Source organism: Mesocricetus auratus, unplaced genomic scaffold (assembly GCF_017639785.1).
Source record: "Mesocricetus auratus isolate SY011 unplaced genomic scaffold, BCM_Maur_2.0 Super-Scaffold_6723, whole genome shotgun sequence".
In the NCBI taxonomy this organism is placed as follows: Eukaryota; Metazoa; Chordata; class Mammalia; order Rodentia; family Cricetidae; genus Mesocricetus; species Mesocricetus auratus.
Window position 1 is genome coordinate 6,550,325 of NW_024429183.1, and position 8,335 is coordinate 6,558,659.

Sequence of the window (8,335 nt, forward strand, 5' to 3'; positions counted from 1 at the left end):
AGGGGTGCACAGCGGAGCCCTGCGCCCCTAGCCACCCCGCCATCCTGGGCTGGGCTTGGGAAATAAAGTCTGCCCCATGACCAAGAGGATGCGGACCAGGCTTCCCCTTCCCAGTCCAAGGCCAGACTGAAAGCTGGGGTGCTGCCCGCTGCATCCCTGATATCGCCTCCCCAATTCAAACTGCTACCCCCAAATTGCCCACACACACACACACACAGACACACACACACAAACACACACACACAGCGATGCGTGGTGACTTACCATTGCAACCCAAACACTCAGAACTGAGGCAGGAGGATTGCTGTGAGCTTAAGGCCAGTTTGAGCTACATAGTGATTTCAGACCAGTCAAGGCAGCAGATCCTGTCTCAAAAAAAAAATGTTCATTTTTAAGTAGAACGGGAGTGCGTATCTCGGTTGTCAGTAGAGTGTTTGCCTAGCGTGTATAAAATACTAGACTGGATTCCCACCACTATGTAAACTCGCAAGGTGTCGTGTGCCTGTAATCCCAACAATAGGGAAGAGGAGGCAAGAGGATTTGAGTTCAAGGTCATCTTTGACTTTGAGTTCAAGGCCAGCCTGTAGTACGTATGTTTAAAAAAGAAAAGTTTACCTATATTTGAAAAGGAAATATTCCCTCCCGCATCTGAGAATAGTCCCCACTGAAGTCCTCTCCTCTAGTCTTTGATGCTTCCTGGCCTTTGCTTTGGGGTCCTTACTGGGAGACAGCACAGACCCTCGACATCCTGAGCACAGCACCCCTCTTAGGATCTCAGGTAACAAAGCTCCCCCAAAGTGATCCAAACCCCCTGTGTTCCACCCACAACTCAGGCAGCTCCAGATTCTCACACTGAACCTGGACAGCTCTGATCTTCCGTCCCCCTCCTGCCTAGAAGAGAAACACATCAAATGAGCCAGTATGACAGCTCGGAAACAAAACATGTCCCCTTCTGTCATTGCTGGCAAGGAACACCGGAGATGTTCCACCAGGCTTCCTCATCTCCAATCTCCTACACATCCACCTCTGACCCCTGCAGCTGGGCTGGGGAGATAGTAAAATTGCTTGTTGCACAAGAATAAAAACCTGAGTTCAAATCCCCAGAATTGACAAACACTAGCTCATGTGTCTATATATTCCTAGCGCTGCTACTGCAAAATGGGGGCAGAGACAAGAAAATCCAAAGAAGCTGAAGGGCCAGCTAGCCTATCTTACACGGTGGTAGTACAAGAGACCCTGTCTCAAACAAAGTGGAAAGCACTGACTAACACACAAGACTGTCATTCACTCATGAATATGTGCACAAACATTTTACACACACACACACACACACACACACACACACACACACACACACACACACGAACCTCAGCTCTCTACCTTCTTGTTAAGTGAGGGTCTGGTGTGTTCGGTCTATGTTGAACTGTATGATGAATGCCCAAAAAAGTCCTTAGAATCTGCCGGGAGGTAATAGCACACACCTTTGATCCCAGCATTTGGGAGGTAGAGGAGGGCAGATCTCTGTGAGTTCCAGATCAGCCTGATCTACAGAGCTAGTTCCAGGATAGCTAGGGCTGTTACACAGAGAAACCCTGTATCAAAAACACAAAAAAAGAAAAAGAAAGTCCTTAGAATTCTTGAGATGGAGCCTGGCAGTAGTGGTGCACGTCTTTAATCCCAACACTCAGGAGGTAGAGGCAGGTGGATCTCTGTGAGTTCGAGGCCAGCCTGGTCTACAAAGCTACACAGAGAAGCTCTGTCTCCAAAAACAAAAAATAAAAGAGAATCGTTGAGATGGTACTAGTCACACATGCCCCTCCTAAGAACAGCAGTCAGGGGTTGGAGAGAGGGGAAGACTGGTCTCAGCCTACCTCCCTCACTAAATAAAACACTTAGCCATTTGTGATAGCACAAGTTTGTAAGCCCAGCACTTAGGAAGCTAAGGCAGGACCACAAATTAGAGGCCAGTCTGAGCTACATGTCTTCTAAAAAACTCATATTCCGTCTGTGCAGAAGATGGACAAAACTGTTCTCTGTGCTCCAGGGGAGACACTGTTAGGTTGTAAACTGGAAATTCATTGCCTCCCCACAATTTACTGGCATTTCATTCAAGTGCCAAACTTCAACAGATTTGTAGAAACTATTGAGCAATAAGGGAAAGCCCTTAGCCCTCATCCCTGAAATAAATTTATGTGGAGGATGGTGGTGGTCAAAACCCCTCCAGCCTTTTTAGAGGCGGGGTTAAGTTCCTACAAACCTTTGTTTAGATCTTGCTATGATGGGCCTAGGCCAGGTAGTGGGTTATTAGTGACTGTTACTGTCAGTGGTCCCTAACTTCCTAAGATCTGCAAGGATGCTCTCAGTATGCACTCCTGTAGATTAGGATGCAGAGCCCTTGAATGGTCCATAGGGACACCCAGTTAGTCAGAATGGGCTCACCAGGAGCAGTGTAAAGAGCAGACAGCGAACACATTGTGTTTGGGACTAGATGAAAAAGAAGGAGTAGCTAATCCAGCTGGGTAGGGTGAGCATAGCACTGGGGTGTGTGCCCCTGCTCCAAGAGGGCTTTAGGAATCAGAGGAATAGACTCCAGAAGTGTTCAGCAGTTAAGAATGCTTTCTGTTCTTGCAGAAGACGGGAGTTTAGTTCCCTGAACCCACTTTAGGCAGCTCAAAAACCACCTGTTAACTCCAACTTTTAGTAGTTCAATGCCCTCTACTGGATTCTGAGAGCACCTGCACTTATGTGCACAACACCATACAGATACAGACAGACAGACAGACACACACACACACACACACACACTTAAAAATAAAATAAATTTTCTTCAGTAAAAAAGGAATCAGATAAGAGGATAGAATCTCAAAGGAAGGTGAGGTAAAAGGCTGCTTGGCTCTTTCAGAAAACTATAGCCATTTGTTTGAATGTAGAGCTGGTCAGGGCAGAGGCCTGGAAGGTGAGTCGCCAGTGCCCTGAAATGCAAGCTCAGAAAGTAGATAAGTGGAGAGTGACGTCCTGAACTAGGCACAGAGTGACTTGTATGTGACATTTTCAAAAGATCAGTGACTATAGCATCATGTAGCTGAGGGTAGCAGCCACATAGCCTGGTTGTGGGGAGGCCAGTAAAGAGGCTGTCAAGGGTACTCAGACAGAAGGCAAGGTGGTCTAAGTCCAATTATTCCACTGGGTGGAGTAATCTGCATAGGCAGGACTGGTCTCTGTGTCTGGGACATCTGTACACTTCCTCTACTCATCCAGGGTCCCAGGCTCCAGCAAAAAGGTGACTAACATGGATTAGTATGGACATTCTCAGTGCAGTCACTGGGTCAATCCCTTAAACTTAAGCAGAGATGTCATGAGAGCAGCAACCAGTGCCCAGTGGCAGACTCTGTGTGGCTTTTGATATGATCTTCCAGCAGCACAAAAAGCCATAGTCTTTAGAGACAGGGAGTCAAGGCTCAGTTAATGAGCTGGAGAGATTCAATGAAGATTCAAACCTGAGACCGAATACCAGGGCTATAGCTCAGATGGGAGCGTGTGCCTGGCTTACACTAGACCCTAGGTCCATCCCCAGCACCACACAGTCTAGATTCGGTGGTGGATGTCTGTAATCCCAGCGTGAGAAGTGAAGGCAGGAGGATCAGAAATCAAGGCCATCCTTGTCTACAAAAGAAGTTCAAGGCCAGCCTAGGCTACATGAGACTGGGGAGAATAGAGATGGCTCAGCAGTTAAGAGAATTCTTCCTATCCTTGCAGAGAACCTGGGTTCAGTCTCCTGCACCCACTTAAAAGTTCACAACCATCTGTAATCCAGTTCCAAAGTATTGAACTCCTTCTTCTGGCCTCCAAGGACTCCAGGCATATATGTGGTACACAGACATACGTGCAGGTAAAATACACACACACACACACACACATACACACACATATATATGTACATATGTATGTATATATATAAAATATTAAAAGAAAAATAAAAACCAAAGCCAAAATCAAGATTGACTTGACCTCTATGTCCACTTTTTGCTCTCTCCTCGAGGGATGCTGGGAGACATGACAAGTATCCTTTGTGTTTCCCTGCGACAGCACTTAGAAAACTCTGAATCGTGTCGCTGCCATCTTTTTGGTAATACTACCCCTTCACTTTAGGTTGGAATCAGTGAGACAGAGGCTCAAGGAATTGCAAGAAATCCGAACGTGGGAGCCCATGTCTGTAATCCTAGCTCTCGGGAGGTGGGAGCAGGAGGACCATCTTGGCTTCTAGGTCATCCTCTGCAATATAGTGAGTTGCAGCCTGACATGAGACGCTGCCTCAAAAATAATAAAAATAAAAAGGAAGAGGAGAAGGAAGGAAGAGCAGAAGGACAAGACAGCAACTGCCTCAGGGTCACCCATTCCTGGCTGTGGGGATAGTGCCAGACACAGGGTTGACTCAGAAGTCGCCATATGAGCTGGCATTTGGTATTCAGTCCATAATGGTTGAGTCCTTGGACTCCTAGACTGGAACAGGTAAGGCATGATTGAGTCCCTGCCTCACTCCCTCCCAGGTTCCTGACCTAGAATTGAATCTGAATTCAGACACTGGATAGTATCAGAAGCCCCATCCCAGGTGGTCTAGACCTCAGTAGGAGACAAAGCCCCATAGACTTTGCAGCAAAGTTGTCCTTGGTACCATAAGATTCCAGACTCTTCTCTGAGAGGAAAGACACCCTGAGAGTCTCCCTTCCATCACTGAATTTGAGAGCTTTACAGGTAAGAGAAGGAACAGGAGTGTGTGCATTCTCCACTCTACTGAAGACTTTGATGAAGTGGTAAAGTCCCTGCCAGGGAAGGGACATGAAGCTTGTGGTTAGGCCCAGTGTCAATCTCTGCCTGACCTTTGCATAGTTCATGAAATGACACGTAAATCCAGATGCGGACCAGGCAGGCAGGGTTCCTTCTGGAGAGGCTCACCTTTGCACCCAGTGGTACGTGCTCAAACAAGTCAGCTTGCTGAAATAAAAGAAAGTCCTGGTTCACAGTGTGCCAACTCCCCTGGTGTAAATACTCCCACTGAGACTCATTAGGAGCTATTGAGTTCATTGCTGAACAGGAAGTTCAGTAGAGATGCACCCCAGAGCCAGGTACGATGGCACAGGTCTGGAGTCTCAGCTAATTGGAACAAACAAAGCGAATGTAACATTTGTGGCTGCAGGAATGGCTTGGCAGTTAGGAGCACATACTGCTCACACTGAAGATGAGAGCTCCATTCCTAGCACCCCCATCAGAGGGTCCACAACCACCTGTAACTCGAGCTTCAAAGCTATCTGATGCCTCTGGTCTCCCCCACACAGACACATGCACACACATGATCTTTAGAAATAAGAATACATCTAAAAAGAATACACCATTAACAATTGATTTATAGAACACAATATTTTATGACATATGTTTTGTAGGGTGTGTGTGCATGCATATGTGGGTGCATATGTGCCATGGCGCACTGTGGAGGTCAGAGGGTAACTTGTTTGAGACATTTTTCCCCTTTCAGTATGTGGATACTGGGGGATGAACTCAGGTCATCGGGCTTGGTGGCAAGCACTGATCCATCTTGGTAACCCTAACAGTCTTTTTAAAAAAGATTTATTTATTCGTTTAGTATTAGTTTCTCAGGCATGTTTGTCTGTGCACCACATTTGTGTAGTACGTATAAAGACTAGAATGTTGTGACCCCTTTAGACTATAGTTACAGACCATTGTGAGATACCATAAGGATGCTGGGAATCAAACTCAGGTCTTCCGGGAAGGATAGTGTTTTAACTGCTGGTCCCTCTCTCCAGCCCCCTACGTAATCTTTTTTAAATAGCTGTGTTGACAGTCAGCTTGTAAAGTTCCTGCGGAGTGAATGGTCAACCCACTTGAGCTGGTTGAGGTCAGCCTAGCACGTGGTTGCACACCTCCTTAGGGCCTGGCATAAAGCAAGTGTCCAGGAGGTATCTATGGGCTAGATGGGTCTCTCACCTCTTCATCCATCTTCTAACACATGGGTTTCTTCTAACATCCATCAGTCTAACACAGCCCTGTGCTAGGTTCGCCTCTTTCACTCTTCATTCATTCATTCATTCGTTCGTTCATTCATTCATTCAATTGTATTAGACTCCTGCTTTTGTTGGACTTTGCTTTTGAGACAAGGTCTCATATCCTAGCCTGGCCTCAAACTTACTGAATAACTAAGGGTGATTTTGAACTCCCGGTCCTTTTTTCATCTCCTAAATGCTGGGATTACAGGTGTGTGTCACTATGCTGGCTTACGTGATACTGAGAATCAAACCTGGGGATTCATGAATATTGATCTATATGCCTATCCCTAGACATTGAAAAATAACTTATTTAACTTTATTTCATGTGCATTCATGTGAAGGTATCAGATCTTCAAGAACTAGAGTTACAGACACTTGTGAGCTGCCATGTGGGTACTGGGAATTGAACCCAGGTCCTCTGGAAGAGCACCCAGGGCTCTTAACCACTGCCATCTCTCCAGCTCCCTAGGCACTTACTTCTTATAGCTCACTTGAGTGCCAGTAACTTTTCCAGGTATCATGAATGTAACTCACCATGCTGCCCCCATCAAGTTTACAGTTATGTAGAGAAACCAGACCTAAAGTGACATCTCTTTAAAGGCGTCTTCCAAAAAGAAAACAAATTCTTGCCCTCGCTGGATTCTGCTGAGTGTCCTTAGCTGATGGACCACAGTGGAGCGGTCACAGCACCTTTCCTCTGGTTACAGACGCTCCATGTGTGCCCACATCAAGTCCCTGAGAACTGCTTATTTCTCAACCCTCCTTGTTTCATTTTTTACACCTATTCACTTGTAAGTGTGTATGGACACATGCATGCTACCATGTGGGCTCTGGAGCTCAAACTCGGGCCATCAAGCTTGGTGGCAAGTGCTTTTACTCAGTATGTCATCACACACACACACACACACACACACACACACACACACACACACACACACACACACACCGCACCATTGCTTTTGTTTTAGAAGCCATGTTGACGCAGCTCCGAGAACACTTGGGACAGGTCTTTCATGGTGACAGGAAGGGAACTGCCCTGTTTCACTGCACCCGTGGCCTCCACCTCTTGACTACTACCAGCACCTCCGAGACAAATATAAAGATCTCCAGACATTTCTAAATGTCCCTTGATGGCGGTGGGGGCAAAAAACATCACTCCTGGTTTAAAGGGAAATGTTCCCTTTCATCTCAGTCCATGGTGGGTGGCTCTCTTGTGCCAGCCTTCTGTTCAGCCATTTTATGGGTCACAGGCTGCAGGATTCACACTCACACTGTGGTGACTTCCTCATAGAGGAGATGGGAGCAAATGTCTTCACAGTCAAATTTATCTGACTATCAATGAATGTGGGAACCCATAGGCTGCTGTAATGCTCAGTATGAATGAGGTCATGGTGCCTGTTTAATAGCAATTGTGTATAGCAAAGAGCAGACGCTGAATGTAAGCAATGAAATACGTGTCCCGGAGTAGTTCCAGTTTCCTAACTACCCACGGTGGTGCTCTGGGTTTGGTAGAATTCTCTGGAAGTACAGTCAGAAAACTCTCTCGTTGATGTTGCATCAGCCTGCAGAGCATTCCAGAACTTCATTTGTCCCAGGCATCAGGCACCCACTTAGCAGAACATACACTCCGTACCCATGGCATTTAATTTAGTAAGGTAATAAAATGCACCTATTTGCTCTCTCAGTATAGAGGAGGTCCATTTGCTTCCTGGAGCTGGGATCTCCTCCTCCCCCTTCTTCTGGGCTGCTGGGAGGCTCCTGTCATTTTCAAGGCGACATTAGTGGGCAGCGAGGACAGGAAGGGGTGGGAGCATGGTTTCATATGTATCGACCTGTGACCATGACTGTGAACTGAGTGTTGACTCTACTGTGTCCCTCCCCACCTTCTCAGGTTTCAGGGGACCAAGAGGCCAAGGAGAGAACATGAAGTGCCACCCTTTCCCCTTATTGCACCATGTAATGACGTCTGTGGACTTAAAGAAAACGCATTACAGAAGATCGAGTGTTACTTCGGAATTCACATTTCTTACAATCAATACATTGACTGGTTCACACACACACATATAAATACAAGTCTTAGTATTTGTTTGGCTCTAACGTTTGTTGATTTGAGATAAGGTCTCTGTCCTTGAACTCACTGTGTACCCTAGAATGTCCCCAAATTAGCACTAATACTCCTGCCTCAGCCTCCTCAATGCTGGGGTTACAGAAATGTGACAATATGGCCATCTATGGGGTGTTGTATTTTTCCCCCTTTTATTTATTTATTTAGTTAG